Source organism: Bubalus kerabau, chromosome 2 (genome assembly GCF_029407905.1).
Source record: "Bubalus kerabau isolate K-KA32 ecotype Philippines breed swamp buffalo chromosome 2, PCC_UOA_SB_1v2, whole genome shotgun sequence".
NCBI lineage: Eukaryota > Metazoa > Chordata > Mammalia > Artiodactyla > Bovidae > Bubalus > Bubalus kerabau.
Genome location: NC_073625.1, coordinates 37,115,316 through 37,136,354, shown reverse-complemented (window position 1 = coordinate 37,136,354; position 21,039 = coordinate 37,115,316). Strand labels below are relative to the sequence as shown.

The 21,039-nt window shown below is 38.2% G+C and overlaps 1 long non-coding RNA gene across 1 annotated transcript; it reads right to left on the bottom strand.

Annotated features, from left to right (window-relative positions):
- Positions 1 to 222: 222 nt before the first annotated feature.
- Positions 223 to 14,522, bottom strand: LOC129643220 (uncharacterized). Its single transcript, XR_008710167.1, has 3 exons — positions 14,405 to 14,522; positions 13,998 to 14,076; positions 223 to 732 (listed from the first exon to the last, which is right to left on the bottom strand). It is a non-coding gene; the product is annotated as an uncharacterized LOC129643220 (long non-coding RNA).
- Between the last annotated feature and the right edge of the window lie 6,517 nt (positions 14,523 to 21,039).

Here is a 21,039-nt window from a genome sequence, read left to right as displayed (position 1 = left end):
TATTAGAAAATCTAAGGAAACACACAATCGAGAGATCCTAGATAATTTCCTAATATCATGTATCTCAAATAGGCTTTCAGGAAGTCCTGGATTGTACTCAACGCATATTTGAATGCTCTGACATGAGACCCATATGCTCTAAATATCAGGCTGTCAGAAAGCAGAATTTCATTCCACTGTATAGGTTTTGGCATTTGACAAATTACAGCTCCTGGGAGCTATCACACTTCCATCTGAGGTTGGCCTACAGACCTTTTGAAAATAATTTAAAATATTTTTTCAAAAAGGGTCTTTTAAAGATACATGAACACTGATAAATTCCAATTGAGGCCCCAGAATTCTGAATTCATTTCAGTTCAGTTCAGTTCAGTTGCTCAGTGTGTCCGACTCTTTGCAACCCCATGAACCACAGCATGCCAGGCCTCCCTGTCCATCACCAACTCCCAGAGTTTACCCAAACTCATGTCCACTGAGTCGGTGATGCCATCCAACCATCTCATCCTCTGTCATCCCCTTCTCCTCCTGCCTTCAATCTTTCCCAGCATCAGGGTCTTTTGCAATGAGTCAGCTCTTCACATCAGGTGGCCAAAGTATTGGAGTTTCAGCTTCAACATCAGTCCTTCCAATGAACACTCAGGACTGATCTCCTTTAGGATGGACTGGTTGGATCTCCTTGCAGTCCTAGGGACTCTCAAGAGTCTTCTCCAACACCACAGTTCAAAAGCATCAGTTCTTTGAATTCATTTAAAGAAGAATTAATTTCATCTTGAAAAAATGTAGGACATTTTATTCTGTATCAATAGCAATCATTGCAGATTATACATCTAAATTCCTAAGCAAATCAACACAAAAATTTTTTAGAGAGCATTTCTGGGCTGATTAGTGGGCATATGGGAAATTCAGATGTATCTGCCTGCATTCAAGGAACTTAACTTGGAATTCTTCCCCTCATAACCCCCATACCCTCCCATATCTGCCCCCTGAAACCATTTGACTAGAAAATCTACCTCTTCCAAAAAAGGGTTTACATTGATTGTAGATTATATTCTTTCATTAAAAAGGCAAAATCACCCAGTAAATTCACTAATCAGATGTTTCAAAATAACCAAGTAAGTTACCCGCTAGAATTATTTAAGAATTTTATTGAATTCCTACCAAATTTAATAGTAAACCTGAACTCTGGTTCTTCATTACCCTTCTGAAATCAGTTATAAGTACATGATCTTTTCTTCACTTGAGTTTTAATTCATGTCCCTATGAAATTCAGAACTGTTTTGGCTTTCTTGTCATCTTTTAAATTAGTTTGCATTGCACTGATGTAAAATTGAAACTTACTCTCTCCTGCCTTGAAAAGACTCCTGACCAAAGAACACTGACCAGTATGTATGTTTGTATTTTTAATTTCTCCAGCCTCTAGATCTGTTGCACAAGTTACTTGTGTTTGTTTTTAATTTTCATGAGCCATAGAAATGAAATATTCTCCCCAAAGCTTTCTTGATCTTGCATTAAAGGCAAAAAAGTGGACAAATTAACTGTTGTTCACACAAAGCTTCTTAAAAGAACAACACAAGTTTCTACTTTTTTTTTTTTTAGCTTCTCCTTGGTGATATGTTTTTATTGTCTGATTCCATTTTTTTAATCTATATATTCTTTTTCATATTATTTTCCATTCTGGTTTATCACAGGATGTCAAATATAGTTCCCCATGCTGTATAGTAGGACCTTTTTGTTTAAAAGTGAAGTGAAGTCACTCAGTCATGTCTGACTCTTTGCGACCCCGTAGATTGTAGCCTACCAGGTTCCTCCATCCATAGGATTTTCCAGGCAAGAGTACTGGACTGGGTTGCCATTTCCTTCTCCAGGGGATCTTCCCAATCCAGGGATCGAACCCAGGTCTCCTGCATTGCAGGTAGACACTTTACCATCTGAGCTACAGCTGGCTCACTAGCTTGCTGTTTATCCAACCTGTATATAACAGTTTGCACCTGCTGATTCCAAACTACCAATCCGTCCCTCCTTCACCCCCCACCTTTCCGCCTTGGCAACAACCAATCTGTTCTCTCTGTCTGTGAATCTGTTTCTGTTTCATTGATATATTCATTTTTGTCATATTTTAGATTACACCTATAAGTGATATCATACAGTGTTTGTGTCCTTCTCTGTGTGACTTCTCCCAAATCACTGCAGATGGTGACTGCAGCCATGAAATTAAAAGGCACTTGCTCTTGGGAAGAAAAGCTATGACAAACCTAGGCAGCATATTGAAAAGCAGAGATTTTACTTTGCTGACAAAGGTCCATCTAGTCAAAGCTATGGTTTTTCCAGCAGTCATGTATGGATGTGAGAGTTGTACCATAAAGAAAGCTGAGCACTGAAGAAATGATGCTTTTGAATTGTGGAGCTGGAGAAGACTCTCGAGAGTCTGTTGGACTGCAAGGAGATCCAACCAGTCCATCCTAAAGGAAATTAGTCCTGAATAGTCATTGGAAGGACTGATGCTGAAGCTGAAACTCCAATACTTTGGCCACCTGATGCAAAAAACCTCCTCACTGGAAAAGACCCTGATCCTGGAAAGATTGAAGGCAAGAAGAGAAGGGGATGACAGAGGATGAGATAGTTGAATGGCATCGCTGACTCGATGGACATGAGTTTGAGCAGGCTCTGGGAATTGGTGGACAGGGAAGCCTGGCGTGCTGTAGTCCATAGAGTTGCAAACAGTCAGACACAACTGAGTGACTGAACTGAACTGGACTATTCCATTTTCATTCACATAAGGAAATTTATCCTAACAAATGTAACTTATCCAAGATTAAAACTAGAAATTACTTCTATGGATTAAATGCATTAATTAATTAAATTACTTCTATGGATTAAATTAATTGTTAAATTAATTATATAAAGGGCATGGGGTATATTAACTAGTTTGTTTTCCCTAATATTTAAGTATAGTGAACTTCAAAGTACATTGCCTTGACACTTTCTACATTTATATGTAGAATTTCTAGAATTTACTAATTGACTCTCTGACATTAATTTATTCCTTCCCTCCTTCCTTCTACAAACAATGACCTATAAAAATGTTCCAGGCGCTGTATTTGTCACTAGAAATTTGCCAAAAGAAAAAAGAATGAGACCATAATAACTTTTGCTTTCAAAAAGATCAGGCAGATAGCCAAAGTGCTAAGGTTTTCTGCCATAAAAGGTGAAGTTGCAATTAGTACCCTCTTACACAGAAATTTTATAGGTTCTTTGGTTCAAAAGGAAATTACACATCAAGTTAGGTACTTTTCTTTTGCTCTATATGGCAGTTAGTTTTTACTGCAAAAAAAAATAATGTGAAGGTAGAAAAGTAATGGGAAACACTTTTTATAGCTGACTCTGCAGAGCATTACATCACAATGTGATTAATACACCTAGTTAACATTTAAGTGCCTTAAGAGAAATATTTTTCTTGTTTACAGCCTGCATTTCTTCCTTCCCCCCAAGCTTAATTTAATGCAAAACTCCCACTGATATAATTGTTAATGCTTGAGATTTTTGTTTCTATTCACAAAGCATGAGATACATTTTTATGCACTGTGTACTATATGTGTTGAAGCAGCAAAAACATTTCCCATAGCCTTGCAAAAGTAAAACTAAACTAGTGTGTGATTTCAACAGCAGAAATTGTAGATTTAATTAATAACAAAAAGCTACTCTTCCGAAGATTAGGTGAAGATTTTATTTAAGTCCAAGTCAGCAAAGAAAAGTGGGTTCTTGATTGTTATTTGGTGTCTGTCATATGGATTCTTCATGACTTCATCATATTATCTGGTAGTGAAGTTTTATTGAAGATAATTTTCTGATTGACTTGCATTCTATGACATATGAATTATTTAAAAATAAAGTTTAATTAATCATGCTTTATTATATGTAAACAACACTGTGCATATTCCAGCCTTTAGCAGCAAGGCTTAGGTGAAAAGATAGTTCCTGCAAACTGTTTCTAACAGGTAGCTCGATTCAACTTGTGTTTTGTACCTATGAGAAGTACACTACTTCATAAAAAATAGGTTTGTTTGTGTAATGAATACAGAAGGTTAGCATGTTTGCAGGTTTTTGACAGACTCAAATTTATAAATTATAATAATTGTAATAAAAGGTTCATTTTTTATGGAAGAGTTGCATTCAGACTTTATCTTTCTGACAAAGAACAGATAACATTATTAATTCATTTTTAAAAATTTATACTTTCAGTCAGCTGAAATTAACTAATATTTACTAAACACATACTCTATATGAGGTTTTTAATCTGTCTTCAAAATTACTAAAATGTATTCATGTAAGAAGATTCCTTGAAAATACTCAGGACAGCATCCTTACCTTTATTTAGTAATGCTATGATTAGATTAAGTGAAGAAACAAAATATTTAAATGTAAAAAGTAATAATATGAAAACTAGTAGTTTTTTGAATTTTTTAAAGGAAGATATTAGTTTAACTTTTGTATTTGAAAATTCTCTAGTCTCTATTTTATGAAGCAGCATTCCATATGTGGGTTTTAGGCTTCCCTGTTAGCTCAGTTGGTAAAGAATCTGCCTGCAATGCAGGAGACCACAGTTAGATTCCTGGGTCGGGAAGACCCACTGGAGACAGGATAGGCTACCCCCGCCAGTATTTTTGGGCTTCCCTTGTGGCTCAGCTGGTAAAGAATCTACCTGCCATGTGGGAGACCTTGGTTCGATCCCTTGGTTGGGAAGATCCCCTGGAGAAGGAAAAGACTACCCACTCCAGTATTCTGGCCTGGAGAAGTCCATGGACTGTATAGTCCATGGGGTTGCAAAGAGGCAGACACGACTGAGTGACTTTCACATGTGGGTTTTAATTTTTTAAAAATTTAAATGGGAAAAGACCAAACAAGCTAAAGTTGGTATTCCACTATTAGTTAATATTCTGACTAAAGTAAACTAGATATCTGCACTGAGACATCCAGCATACTATAATCCTCATTTTATTTCTTTTTTTAAAAATTTAAATTTATTTATTTTGATTGGAGGCTATTTACTTTACAATATTGTATTGGTTTTGCCATACATCAACATGAATCCGCCACAGGTGTACATGTGCTCCCTCCCTCCCAGTTCAGGAAACTGAACCCCCTCCCCCTCCTCCCTCCCCGTACCATCCCTCTGGGTCATCCCAGTGCACCAGCCCCAAGCTTCCTGTATCCTGCATCCAACCTGGACTGGCGATTCGTTGCTTATATGATATTATACATGTTTCAGTGCCGTTCTCCCAAATCATCCCACCCTCTCCCTCTCCCACAGAGTCCAAAAGACTGTTCTATACATCAGTGTCTCTTTTGCTGTCTCGTACACAGGGTTATTGTTACCATCTGTCTAAATTCCATATATATGCGTTAGTATACTGTATTGGTGTTTTTCTTTCTGGCTTACTTCACTCTGTATAATAGGCTCCAGTTTCATCCACCTCATTAGAACTGATTCAAATGTATTCTTTTTAATGGCTGAGTAATACTCCATTGTGTATATGTACCACTGCTTTCTTATCCATTCATCTGCTGATGGACATCTAGGTTGCTTCCATGTCCTGGCTATTATAAACAGCGCTGCAATGATCACTGGGGTACACGTGTCTCTTTCAATTCTGGTTTCCTCAGTGTGTATGCCCAGCAGTGGGATTGCTGGATCATAAGGCAGTTCTATTTCCAGTTTTTTAAGGAATCTCCATACTGTTCGTAGTGGCTGTACTAGTTTGCATTCTCACCAACAGTGTAAGAGGGTTCCCTTTTCTCCACACCCTCTCCAGCATGTATTGCTTGTAGACTTTTGGATGGCAGCCATTCTGACTGGTGTGAAATGGTACCTCATTGTGGTTTTGATTTGCATTTCTCTGATAATGAGTGATGTTGAGCATCTTTTCATGTGTTTGTTAGCCATCTGTATGTCTTCTTTGGAGAAATGTCTGTTTAGTCATTTTTGATTGGGTCATTTATTTTTCTCATTTTATTTCTTTAAGGAGACAGCAGCCATCAGGGAAGAAAAAGATTATTTACACAATGTATAAACAAATATAAATATTCATTTAAAAATACATGCATACACTATACTCATTCCATACTTCTCTGTTATGAAAATAAGAGTGTCATTTTTGCATACTCACAATCTCATGATGATCTAGATACTGTGCTGGGTGTTTTACATATATTATTTTGCTCTTTCTTCACAAGCATAGTATATAATGAATAGTTATCTTCACTTAATAGACAGAAAAATAGTGCATGCTAAGAGGTATGTGTTTAGAAATATAGACATGATGTCTGTAAATGGTTCAGATATCTGTTTGCACATGTGTGTGTAAGTTGTGATGATATAAGTGTTTGTTATAGTAGTATCAACTTTTCAGTAGTTTCTTATTTTAATAATGGATGGTTGGAGAAAAATGACAGATGTGAACACTGCCTGAATCTTGTTCTCTTTCTTTCCCACACGCAGCGTATGAATATTCACATTTGTCAATATAATGGGTGTTGAGAGATGCCTCATTGTGGCTGTGATTGCATATTCCTACTCACAATGCGTTTGAGCATATGTTTATGTTTCTTAAAGATTTAGGGAAACAAATTCGAATAGTCATTCACTTTTGAGAACAACTTGTCAATTATATATTAAAATTTCAGATGTTCATATGTTATCACTGGGTGGTCTCCCCGCTCAGTATTTACCCTAGGTAAAAAATTAATTCATTTCCACAAAAGGTATGAAACCTAGATGCTCATGCCAGTGTTGTTTGCAAGAGAAGAAAAGCAGAGCTACTATTATGTCCATCAATAATGGCATAGCAAAATATGAACACTTATTCTGTGAATTCACAGCATGTTGCATCATTATGGTAAAGACTGAGAGCTGACAAAAAAATATACTGAATACTCCATAGTTTAAAGACAGTCTAAGCCAGTGATGTCTACCATCTCTCTTCAAGGCTTCTGGAGAAGAGTCAGAGACTGCCCTAAGGCCTCTTCTGCTGGCTCATAGCTCTCCCTCCATCCTATTGTATGAATCTCCTCAGTAGATATAAGTGATGTCTGAAGAAATGTACACAGTTTCCTTTATCAGGAGTATAGTGTTTCAGTCATCAGCTTTTCCTCACCAATGTGATAAAAATATGGGGGTTCCAGAAATTCAGTTCAGTTCAGCCACTCAGTCATGTCCAACTCTTTGTGACCCCATGGACTGCAGCACTCCAGTCCTCCCTGTCCATCACAAACTCCAAGAGCTTACTCAAACTCATGCCCATCGAGTCAGTGATGCCATCCAACCATCTCATCCTCTGTTGTCCCCTTCTCCTCCCACCTTTAATCTTTCCCAGCATCAGGGTTTTTCCAATGAGTCAGTTCTTCGCATCAGGTGGCCAAAGTATTGGAGTTTCAGCTTTAGCATCAGTCCTTCCAATGAACATTTAGGACTGATTTCCTTTAGGATAGACTTGTTGGATCTCCTTGCAGTCCAAGGGACTCTCAAGAGTCTTCTCCAACACCACAGTTCAAAAGCATCAATTCTTTGGAGCTCAGCTTTCTTTATAGTCCAACTCTCACATCTGTACATGACTACTGGAAAAACTATAGCTTTGACTAGAAGGACCTTTGTTGGCAAAGTAATGTCTCTGCTTTTTAATATGCTGTCTAGGTTGATCATAGCTTTTCTTCCAGGGAGCAAGCATCTTTTAATTTCATGGCTGTGGTCACTATCTGCAGTGATTTTGGAGCCCAAAAAAATAAAGTCTCTCACTGTTTCCATTGTTTACCCATCTATTTGCCATGAAGTGATGGGACTGGATGCCATGATCTTGGTTTTTCTAATGTTGAGTTTTAAGCCAACTTTTTCACTCTGGGGGTTCCAGAAGAATCATATTTAAAGATAGAACATGTTTATTAAGAGAGAGAACTGGAGTGTTGTGCTCTAGCTAGAATTTCCATAGTCACAACATATGTGATAGTATTAGTCACTCAATCATAACCAACTCTGCAACTCCGTGGACTGTCACCCACCAGGCCCCTCTGTCCATGGGTTTCTCCAGGCAAGAATACTGGAGTGGGTTGCCATGTTCTTCTCCACAATATATGTGAAACTACCCTTAAACTTTGAAGAGGGGAAAGGAGAACTGGAGAGAAGTGGCCTGGTAAAATACCAGTGAGGACAGAGGAAGCCCAGACATTCCCGGCATTCCCGGAAGTGTCCTGGCATTCCCAGTTCTGAGGACTGTAGAGAGGGGTGCACGGGCACAATGCCTGGAGCCGGTGGTGGGGGTGGGGGTGAGGGCTCTTCCAGGACTGGCACAGCATGAGGGAAAGAGGTGATTCCAGTGGAAGGATGCTGTGGATGCCACCTGCAGGACAGGTGGATGTGGTGAGCAGATCTCGCATGCAAACACCAGTACCCAGAGGAGCTGCACTGAGCTGAGACCTCTGGGAGCATGATGCCAGTAGGACGTCCGTGTTCAAGATTAGGAAGCAGTGCAGCCCACCAGCAAGAGAACTGCAGCTACAGACAATCATTAATAAAGATTTTTATTAATAAATAATTAATAAAGAGTTGTTTGCTTGCTTCCCTTTTTCTTCTCCCCACTCAAAAATGCAAAAGCTAGCACCTAGGAAAAGTGGAAACACCATCTGAGGTTCAAACCACAATGCTTCCAACTTTGGGATCTTAGGAAGGCTGTAGTATTGGGGTCAACTGATCTGCCTGGTGATCTCTGCGCTTTATATTTTATATTTGGCTTCAGACCGATAAACTCAACTGGCTTCACAGCAAACTGGATCAGCTGCATACATATACCACCAGGACCTGAAGAGACCAAGGCCCAATACTTCAATCTCACCTCCCCATATTTGTCTTTAAATCATGAAAGTATAAGTCATTCATCTTAGAGAGAATACAAAGTCTGATTGCTTATTGTATTTAATTCCAAAAAGATTGAACTTCTCTGATTTTTCTGTTACAATAACTTTTGTTCCAGAAAATTGGCAGCAACATGAATAAAAACCTCTAATCCGGGAGAAAAAAATTCTAGCTTTTAATTCTGGTTATATAGTTTTGGGGAAAAATGTATTTTAACTTTCTTGGCCTCATAATCAATATTTTTAAATATTAAGATTTGTCTAAATCAGTTATTCTTAAATATTTTGAGTCTGAACTGCAATGAAAATAATTTGAATCTTTATCATTATATTCTTGGAAAACTGAAAACCTTCACACAATTATTATGCTCAGACATAACAAATTGAACAACATTATATATTTGAACAGGTTATGGTCTCTCTGAAGCTGATTAGATTGAAAGTCCTTAGACAAATGCTAGTTTTTCTCATCACCAATTCTTCACAAAATTTTTAACTTTTTAATCAATCAGAGATGTTTATTACAGAAAAATTTTTTTTCCATATAATGAAGAAATTCAATAATAAATCATTGAATAAAAGCATATGGTCAGCCCTAATCTTGAGTTTTGAGGTTTCTGTGGCTTAAGAATTATTGTAACATTTGTTTCCAATAATCTTTTAGATCAGGAGTCAGTGAAATTTTCTACAGATGTGGATATTTTAGGTTTTCCAAGTCATATAATCTTTGCTAAAGCTACTCAACTCAGCCATGGTAGCATGAGAACAGCCATATACAGTATGTAAGCACGTGAGCCTAAGTCCCAGTAAAATTTACTTACAGAAACACACAGTGGGAAGGGTTGGCCCATAGATTACTGGTCTGTTTCTGTTTGCTTGTATTTTTTACTGATTTGGCTGCACCAGGTCTCAGTTGTGGCACTCGGGATTGTTAGTTGCAGCTTATGAGATTTAGTTCCTGACCAGGGATCGAGCCTGGGTCTCCTTCACTGGGAGTACAGAGTATTAGCCACTGGACTAGTGGGGAGGTCCCTACTGGTCTGTTTTTGGGTGGTTAAGGTTATTTTTATTTCATTATTATTTTTTTCAGTTTTATTTATTTATTTACTTTACAATATTGTATTGGTTTTGCAATACATTGATATGAATCCACCATGGGTGTACATGTGTTCCCCATCCTGAATGCCCCTCCTACCTCCCTCCCCATCCCATCCCTCTGGGTCATCCCAGTGCACCAGCCCCGAGCATCCTGTCTCATGCATCGAACCTGGACTGGTGATTCGTTTCACATGTGATAATTTACATGTTTCAATCCCATTCTCCCATATCATCCTGCCCTCGCCCTCTCTCAGAGAGTCCAAAAGACTGTTCTATACATCTGTGTCTCTTTTGCTGTCTCACATACAGGGTTATCGTTACCATCTTTCTAAGTTCCATATATATGTGTTAGTATACTGTATTGGTGTTTTTCTTTCTGGCTTACTTCACTCTGTATAATAGGCTCCAGTTTCATCCACCTCATTAGAACTGATTCAAATGTATTCTTTTTAGTGGCTGAGTAATATTCCATTGTGTATATGTACCACAGCTTTCTTCATCTGCTGATGGACATCTAGGTTGCTTCCATGTCCTGGCTATTATAAACAGTGCTGCGATGAACACTGGGGTACACATGTCTCTTTCAATTCTGGTTTCCTCAGTGTGTATGCCCAGCAGTGGGATTGCTGGATCATAAGGCAGTTCTATTTCCAGTTTTTTAAGGAATCTCCACACTGTTCTCCATAGTGGCTGTAGTAGTTTGCATTCCCACCAACAGTGTAAGAAGGTTCCCTTTTCTCCACACCCTCTCCAGCATTTATTGCTTGTAGACTTTTGGATCACAGCCATTCTGACTGGCATGAAATGGTACCTCATTGTGGTTTTGATTTGCATTTCTCTGATAATGAGTGATGTTGAGCATCTTTTCATGTGTTTGTTAGCCATCTGTATGTCTTCTTTGGAGAAATGTCTGTTTAGTTCTTTGGCCCACTTTTTGATTGGGTTGTTTATTTTTCTGGAGTTGAGCTGCAGGAGTTGCTTGTATATTTTTGAGATTAATTGTTTGTCCGTTGCTTCGTTTGCTATTATTTTCTGCCATTCTGAAGGCTGTCTTTTCACCTTGTTTATAGTTATCTTTGTTGTGCAGGAGCTTTTAATTTTAATTAGGTCCCATTTGTTTATTTTTGCTTTTATTTCCAATATTCTGGGAGGTGGGTCATAGAGGATCCTGCTGTGGTTTATGTCAGAGAGTGTTTTGCCTATGTTTTCCTCTAGGAGTTTTATAGTTTCTGGTCTTACATTTAGATCTTTAATCCATTTGGAGTTTATTTTTGTGTGTGGTGTTAGAAAGTGTTCGAGTTTCATTCTTTTACAAGTGGTTGACCAGTTTTCCCAGCACCACTTGTTAAAGAGATTGTCTTTTCTCTATTGTATATTTTTGCCTCCTTTGTCAAAGATAAGGTGTCCATAGGTGAGTGGATTTATATCTGGGCTTTCTATTTTGTTCCATTGATCTATATTTCTGTCTTTGTGCCAGTACCATACTGTCTTGATGACTGTTGCTTTGTAGTAGAGACTGAAGTCGGGCAGGTTGATTCCTCCAGTTTCAGTCTTCTTTCTCAAGATTGCTTTGGCTATTCGAGGTTTTTTGTATTTCCATACAAATTGTGAAATTATTTGCTCTAGTTCTCTGAAAAATACTGTTGGTAGCTTGATAGGGATTACATTGAATCTATAGATTGCTTTGGGTAGTATACTCATTTTCACTATATTGATTCATTTTTAAACTTCTCATACAATTCTTCCTAACATTCTTTTTAATACTTCACCATAAAATTGAAGTACCACAATATTAATATGCTAATTTTTTTCTCCTAATATTGTGATCTAACAATATCTACAGTTTAAATTCCTTATTTCACTATGCAACTGTATAATTGAGAATAACAACCAAAAAGGATGCCTTTTTATTTAAAAATATATGGTACTTGTTAGATATGTTAGAACTACAGATTCCAAGAATTTAATAACTGAATCCAAATTATTTATATTTAAGATTGCATCCAAATTTTATTTATTCTTTGCTTCATGAAAGTGTGTCAGATGTATATGTATAACTGATTCACTTTGCTGTATAGCAGAATCTAAACAACATTATAAAGCAACTAGACCCCTATTTTTAAAAAGTTCTAAAATATAAAAAAGAAAGAAAGAAGGTATGTTAGAATAGACCTTTACTTCAAGACATAGCTGTCAATTTGGTTCATTTAAATACGTAATTTTTTTAAAAATGGGTAGTCACTGCAGATTTTACAACCAGACATATGAGTAGTTATGAGGTCTATTCTATTGCTTAGGCCTTTAAAAGTGTCAAGGAGACTTTCAGCAGCTTAGAGGAGAAAATAATCATTCGGGTAACCTTTTTATTTTTGAAATATTTTCCTTGGATTAAAGATAGATAATAAATGGAATCAATATTTTAAATGCGCACCATTAAAATCTCGCCAAATATCACTGTGCCTGCATTGGAGCCTGTAGCATCAATCCAGGAAGCTATTCTGTTTCTGTGGCTTATTTTTAATAAGGTAGTGTAGTCACACATCTCCCCACTGTGTATACAAGCTTAATTTTTCATAATTCTGTCCTTAAGAAACACTGCATTCTTCTGAGAGCAAAGATGAATAACAACATAAATTAGATTATTTCAGTTTTCAGGGGATTTCACAGATTTAACATTCTATTCCGGTTCATGAAAAATCCAAGAATGATTTCTTGGGGTTAAAGAATTGATGTTCTTTTTATATAGTACTTTTATAATGTCAATTAATTCTTTTTATTTCATACTTTATACTGAGATAAAGAGTTTGAATGCTAATTGAAACTCAGTTCTAGTTACTGCCAAGGAAAGCTTAAACCTTCAACCTTCCTTTTCTTATGTATAGTTTTTTGTAGCAGCAGTGTAAATAATGTCTTATGTAAAGCACCTTGGCTGAGAAAATATACCCTTGGTCTGTAGAAATTTTATACTCAATATTATTTTTCCAGATCTCACAAATCTGCTCAGTACTTTCCACCAACTTTTTTGCTTTTCTACCTGCAAGAATTTAAACTGTGATTTCTTTAGGATCTTTGCCCAAAGCCCTAAATTTTATGATGTTATCTCTCTTCCTGTTACTTTCAAGTTTGGGATTTTTATTTTTCTTTTTGTTACATTTTGCACCTCTGTTTCTGTCTGCAATATTGATTACAAATAGAATGTAAACAAAAGCCCAGGCAGCTAGTAGAGAAATTTATTGTCCTCCAATTTTTTTTATTTTTCTCTTTGCTTTATTATCTATTTTGTAAATGATCCTCATATTTCTTCTTCCATTTTAGGTTTAGCTAATTGGACATTTTCTTTTTCTCTGATCTGTGAAAGCTCATTACTAGGTTTCTGAGATTAGCATTTTCTCTATCTTCTACTAAAAATTACTTCTTACTGACTGTGGGTATCTGATTGGCTCATCTGTTTCAAATTTGTGATGACTCACATTTGTCTGTGTCACAATATGACAACTTATATCTAGACACTCAAGGTAACAGTCAGTGGCAACGCCCTTACATATTAAAGGTGCAAAATACCGAATCACTATACACTCCAAACTTAAAACAGTATCCTAAAGCAACCATACTTCAGTTTAAAAAAGTGATTTGACCTCTACATAGTCATCACAGTGGAACAGAAGATTAAAGTTCTATTTTTTTTTCTGTTCTTTTAGTTCTTCTATTCATTGTTTAAAAGGTGGCAGAGTCACACCACAAATTTCATTCCACTTCTACCTTCTTCTTTTGAAAGAGTTTATCTACCAAACAGGAAGAGAATGCACATGTGCATGCCACAGGTGCATCAGGTGATTTCGGGCACAATCTGATTTTCTGTTTCTGTATTACTTTCTCCATGTTACAGATAAGATCAAAGCTGAGTAGTTATTTCCCCAAGGTCATAAGCAGAGTAAGTAGTGGATCTATTATTTAAGCCCTTCTAGATCTGCCTTTAAAATACCGCACTGTATCTAGGGACTTACCTGGCAGTCCAGTGGTCAAGACTTCCCAGTGCAAGAGTGCGAGTTCAGTCCCTGGTTGAGGAACTAAGATCCCACGTGCCTTGTGGCCAAAAAACCAAAATGTAAAATAGAAGCATTATTTTAACAAATTCAATAAAGACTTAAAAAATAAATAAAATAAAATCCCACACTGTTTCTAAGAGGTCTCTGTCTCCTTAAAGAGAAAGATACTGCCTCACCCCTATTATAAGCATTTAGGAGAAAGGTTTCAATGCCTTATTTTTTATAAAGTTTGGGGGCTTCTAAATGAATATTGCTCATATTTTCTCTTACACTATTTTCTTCTCCCATCCCTCCAAAAGCCAACATAATAGACTTATAGTGATTTACTTATTTGTTGATCTGAGAAGCATTTATCAGACACCTACCTGCTAATAACAACTTGGAGATGCTGAGGAAACGTAAGGATGAAATATGGGCTCTGACTTGAAAATATTGTTTTCCTTTGCCTCTTCCTCCAATTGATAATTTGTTTCCTCACCTGTTAAAAGAGTAAGCTTGAGGTACTTGCCTCATTTACTTTTTTCCAGGCAGTTATTATTATTATCCCCCCTTTTACTGGTGAGAGAAGTAAGGCACAGAGAAGTTAAGTGACTTTCCGAGGTTGTACAGCTCATCAGTGGTACAACTGAGGTTTGAACTCAGGCAGTCTGGCTTTGCTTTGGGTTCTCAGCCACTGTGTTGAGCTGCTTGCATGAACATCTGTACACACCACCCTGCAAAGTGGGGTGACCCTGGCTTTTTTAGTTCTGATGCATACGGGGTACCAGCTCTCTTGTTACTTTATTAGAACGTCTTGGAGTTGTTGGTGTCATACGTAAAAAAATGGGTGAAATGTCTTATGTGTTAGTCAAAGAAAACACACAGGGACCTGAAAAAGTCATCTTTCTCTTTAACCAGGTTTAAAGTGAAATAAATTTGCCTACTTTAAAAAAAAATTCACAGTGATAACAATAAATAACTCTGACTTTGCAGAGCTGTTTTGAGAATCATATTAGATAGTATAACCTCATAATGGCTTTATTAGAACAGAATAGATGCTTAGTAAATAGTATGTGCTTAATAAAAAGAAAACTACAGAGACTTTTTATTTTACCTTTCCTGTTAGGAAAGACATGTTCATATCTTCCAAAAATGAGGGAGAAAATAAATCTCATGCCGTAAATTTGAAATAATTTGTTAAATCTCATTTAAACTGAAACTTACCTGGGACTAAGCTAAGAGAGCATGTCTCTGGTTTATTTTCTGCCCCCAGTCAGAAGGCAGTGCCTAGATCTTGGTACACCACTGGGTATAAGGAGGCAAGAAATACAGCCGTGGTACTGAACAAACTTATAACTCAACCAATAACTTTATTAATTGATTTTATTTTTAATTTTTGTTTTAAGATGCAAAGGATTAAAAAAATTCTAGAGAAAAGTATATACGGTTTATATCTTTGAATTCCTAATATGTGCTGTGTAACAAGCGAGGCATTCTCTCATGTGTAATGTTATTTCTTCTTTCTGTAACAACCCTAATGAATGTTGTCCATGGGTACTAAGTCAAGCTTTTCCTAGAATTTGAAAATAATGCAGACTGCATTGCCCTTGACGAGTCTGCTATGAAACCAGCACATAAAGGATGTCAGTAGAAAACCTCTCACAATGACCTGCCAGGCCCCTAGGACTAGCCCGGTGCAGAGAGGACGCATGAATGAGCTTGAGGGTTTTGTGGAATGGAGATGACAGTAGGAACTCCTACATAATGAGCACGTCCCCCGTGCCCAGCGGCACACTAAGCACTTTTCTTTCTGTTTCCAACACTTTAAGAAAGGGCAGACTTGGAACTTGATACCAAGCCTGCATGACTCCAGTGCTATACAAGTGGAATCCCAGTCCCCATCCTACCACTGTCTACGTGGATGGGGTGCCTACTGTGGCCTTTCTGATGAATATTTACCACCTTTTTTTTTCTCTCTCTCTCTCTACCCGCTATCTCACACTGTTTCTATACTTGGGACATTCATGCAGAATGTGTCCTAGCAAGAGGCCCAGACAAGCTGAGGCACCCCGTGGCCTGGAATGCAAAGGTGAGGAAGCAGAGAAGCAGAAACAGTGGGGACACTGTTCCAGGCATAGAGCCGCTACCGCTCATGGAGTTCTGAGGGACCTCAGTGTCGGGGGCCAGCTGGAGCCCTGGGCAGCATGATGTTGCTCCCCGAGTTTGTTAGCATGGCTTCCTGCTCACCTCTGATCCTCGCTCCCCATCTTTCCCATAACCCTATGAGCTAACCAACAGCCTTTCCGTAAATTCTGATCCTTCTGTCATAACACTGACCAACACAGCATCATAATCAAAAGAACTCCAGGAATCTCTGTGGGTATTGTCGAGCTGCTTTTGCCTGATTCACTAAAAATTTAGTCTTATAATTCCCACCCTTTGTTCTTCTCACCAAGCCAACTTTTGATCACAATGCAGCTTCAGTCAGTTGAAAAACACTGAATTCGTTGGTTGTGCTGACGGGACGGTTGCCGTTCACCAGTGCGGTTCTGCTTCGCATGAATACATTGACCTCCTGGTTTTCTGACAGTGCCGGCGGTTTAGCTAGTGTGACTCTGCTTTTGAAAGCTAGATTCACTCTGATGTGCTTACAACTTGTCTGCCCAAGGGTCAGAGAAAAAGGATTTTGGTGAATTCAATAAAAGTCCACCAGTGTAGCTACTTTGGGGAAAAATTATCCATTTCCCAACATTGCTGTCAGCTCAGCCTTGCCTTTCTCTGAACTTTTCCACCATGGAAATGAATACAAACAGACTTGTGTAGAAGAAATATCAGGCATTATAACTGTCAAGAAAAAATGACTGTTGAAAGTTTCAGAATTTATAATTTGCACATCACCCAAGTGTTGGAAATTTACCAAATTGTTAAAAGTACCAGGAAATTCCAAGAGTAAAACTTTATTTTTTAAAAATGTAGGAAGATCGGATGGAGAGATTATCTCTGAATTCCTTCTGAAAGCATAAGGAGCCAGGGGTAAACTATAAAATCATGTCTGAATGTCCATGCTTAGAACCCAAGAGGACTCCTTTAGTTGATTATAAGGCAAGAATGATCTGAGGGAAATCTGGGGAGAAGGAGCACAGCTGTAGGTTTTCAGAGAACCAGAAATAGAGTAAGGAACTTCAGTTCACATTGGTGGACAAAGGAGCTAGTCCATGGCAAATATTCTAGCTAAGCTTTTATCTATTCCTGGAAACACATCATGTGTGTACACAGAAATCAACTAATGCACTGAGACTGAGTAGACAGCTACAATGGAAACTCTGGAGATGAGGGGCCCAGCCTGGAGCCATGGACCCCAACTATTAGGGAAGAGGTTTTAAAGCAAAGGGCTTCCCTGGTGCCTCAGCTGGTAAAGAATCTGCCTGCAGTGAGGGAGACCTGGGTTTGATCCCTGGGTTGGGAAGATTCCCTGGAGAAGGGAACAGCTACCCACTCCAGAATTCTTGCCTGGAGAATTCCATGGACAGAGGAGCCTGGCAGGCTACAGTCCATGTAGTTGCAAAGAGTCTGAATATGATTGAGCAACATTCACACTTATAAATGGAAACAAAGTGAGTTTTTTTAGCTTCCATGAATCTCAATGTTTGTAAAATTTGAGACCATTTCATACCATGTACAGTACCAACTCCTCAAATCACTCTTAGAAGTGTGTTTTAAAATCCCTGATCAGGAAAAACATCCTTTGACATGGGTCATAGCACGGTTTTACAGATATGACATCAAAAGTACAAGAAACGAAAGCAAAAATTAAAAAGGTAGGCTGCATCAAACTGAAAAGCTTCTGTAGTACAGGAGAGAAAATAACAAAATAAAAAGGTAACCTACAGAATGGAAGAAAATATTTGTAAACCACATATCTGATAACAGGTTAATATTAAAAAGTAAGGAACTCTTACAACTCAATAACAAAAAAGCAGATATTCCAATTTTAAAATGGGCAAAGGACCTGATAGACACTTTTTCCAAAGAAGAGGTTCAAATGTCCAGTAGGTCCATGAAAAGGTGCTCAGCATAAATAGTCATCAGGGAAATGCAGTCAGAATCACAGTGAACTATCCCCTCACATATGTCAGAATGACTGTGATCAAGTAGACAAGGATAACAGCTGGTGAGGATGGAGAGAGAAGGGAGCTCGTGTGCGTGGCTCATGGCAATGTAAACTAGTACAAACACTAAGGAAAACAGAGTGGAGTTTCCTCAAAAACTTAAAAATGGAGCTACCATAAGATCCAGCAATCCCACTTCTGGGTATGTATCTGAAGGAAATTATATCACTATCTCAAAGATACATTTCCACCCTCATGTTCCTAACAGCATATACAGTAGCTAAGACAGGGGAATAACCTAAGTGATCCTTCATCACTGATGATGAATTAGATACAGATAATGTGGTATATATACAATGAAATATTACTTAGACATAAAAAATATGGAAATATTTCCATGAGTGTACCTTGAGGGCCTTATGCTAAGTGAAATAAGTTCAATTCAGTTCAGTTCAGTCACTCAGTCATGTCTGACTCTTTGCGACCCCATGAATCGCAGCACGCCAGGCCTCCCTGTCCATCACCAACTCTTGGAGTTCACCCAGACTCACGTCCATCGAGTCAGTGATGCCATCCAGCCATCTCATCCTCTGTCGTCCCCTTCTCCTCCTGCCCCCAATCCCTCCCAGCATCAGAGTCTTTTCCAATGAGTCAACTCTTTGCACGAGGTGGCCAAAGTACTGGAGTTTCAGCTTTAGCATCTGTCCTTCCAAAGTAATGCCAGGGCTGATCTCCTTCAGAATGGACTGGTTGGATCTCCTTGCAGTCCAAGGGGCTCTCAAGAGTCTTCTCCAACACCACAGTTCAAAAGCATCAATTCCCCGGCACTCAGCCTTCTTCACAGTCCAACTCTCACATCCATACATGACCACAGGAAAAACCATAGCCTTGACTAAACAGACCTTTGTTGGTAAAGTAATGTCTCTGCTTTTCAGTATGCTATCTAGGTTGGCCATAACTTTTCTTCCAAGGAGTAAGCGTCTTTTAATTTCATGGCTGCAGTCACCATCTGCAGGGATTTTGGAGCCCCCAAAAATAAAGTCTGCCACTGTTTCCACTGTTTCCCCATCTATTTCCCATGAAGTGATGGGACCAGATGCCATGATCTTCATTTTCTGAATGTTCAGCTTTAAGCCAACTTTTTCACTTTGAGAAAGGTAAATACCATATGATCTCATTTATATGTGGAATCTAAAAAATAGATGCCCTCATAGAAGCAGGGGCAGGAGGGAGGGTGAAAGGGATTAAGTTGAAGGTCATCAAAAGTGTGTGCTAAGTCACTTCAGTCATGTCTGACTGACTCATTGTGACACTATGGATTGTAGCCTGCCAGGCTCCTCAGTCCATGGAATTTCCCAGGCAAGAATACTGGAGTCGGTTGTCATTCCCTTTTCCAGGAGATCTTCCCAACCCAGGGGTACAAGCAGTCAATTATAAGGTGAATACGTTCTGGGGATGTAATGTACAGCATGGGGACTACAATTACCAATACTGTATCATATATTTGAAATTTGCTAAGGTAGCTGGTTGTGGAGAAGGCAATGGCACCCCACTCTAGTATTTTTGCCTGGAAAATCCCATGGACGGAGGAGCCTAGAAGGCTGCAGTCCATGGGGTCGCTGAGGGTCGGACACGACTGAGTGACTTCACTTTCACTTTTCACTTTCATGCATTGGAGGAGGAAATGGCAACCCACTCCAGTGTTCTTGCCTGGAGAATCCCAGGGACTGGGGAGCCTGGTGGGCTGCCGTCTATGGGGTCGCACAGAGTCGGACATGACTAAAGCGACTTAGCAGCAGCAGCAGCAGCAAGGTAGCTGGATGGCATCACCAACTCGATGGACGTGAGTTTGAGTGAACTCTGTGAGTTGGTGATGGACAGGGAGGCCTGGCATGCTGCAATTCATGGGGTCGTAAAGAGTCAGACACAACTGAGCGACTGAACTGAACTGAACTGAAGGTAGTAGACCTTAATTTTTTTTACCACAGCAACAAAAAAAGTAACTTTATTAGGTGTTGAATGTTAACAAACCTTATTGTAATCGTCATTTAGCAACATATACATATATCAAATCATTGTTTTATACTTAAGCTTACACAGTGCTATACATCATTAATACCTCAGTGAAGGTGGGGGAAAATGAATTGCAACGACAACAGAATAAACACGTAAGATCCCCTAAGAGTTTTGTTCAAGTTTACTGAAAATACGTGATATTTTGACTATTTGCTTAAATAGTCTTGAAATTTAAAGTACATTAAATAATCTGTTGATTCAGTCTTTTAGTGAAAATAAACTGATAATATAAATTCTCAGGTCCCCAAACAAGACTTCTTCCATTCAACTGTCCAACTATGAATGCTAATTGAAAACCATTTTTAAAGCTTCTTTTTTGTCCATGTTGAAAAGATTTCAAACATTTCATTTTTTGACTAAATTGCCATTGAGAATGAGTTATGTTTTACCCATCTCAGAATAAAAAAAAAAAATCCTCACTGGTTCAGCCCAAGGCTTATCTTGTCTATTGTGTTTTGTTATTTAAAACAGCTCACCCAAAACAACCCAATATTTTATACCAGTGCTTTTAAAAATGTATGAGAATCTACTCATGTAGTCTTGTCACAGACTTTAAAACATCATCCATCTGCAAGAATCATTCTCCTAAATCTGCACCTGTGCTCTCAGGTCATTGTAAAGCATGCGTTTTCAGATTCACAGCATCTTAAAAGCTTCCAAAGAGTTTAAGTTTCGATAGCTTTTAAAATGGCTTATTGATCTACAGTGCCTGTTGGATAGCTCTAATGTATGTTTCCCAGTTATGGGCATATTGTCTGTAGTAATCTATATTCTTCTGAAGTTTGACAACTTTATTTTCCATTTTTACTTAATATCTTTACTTATTCTATCATTTC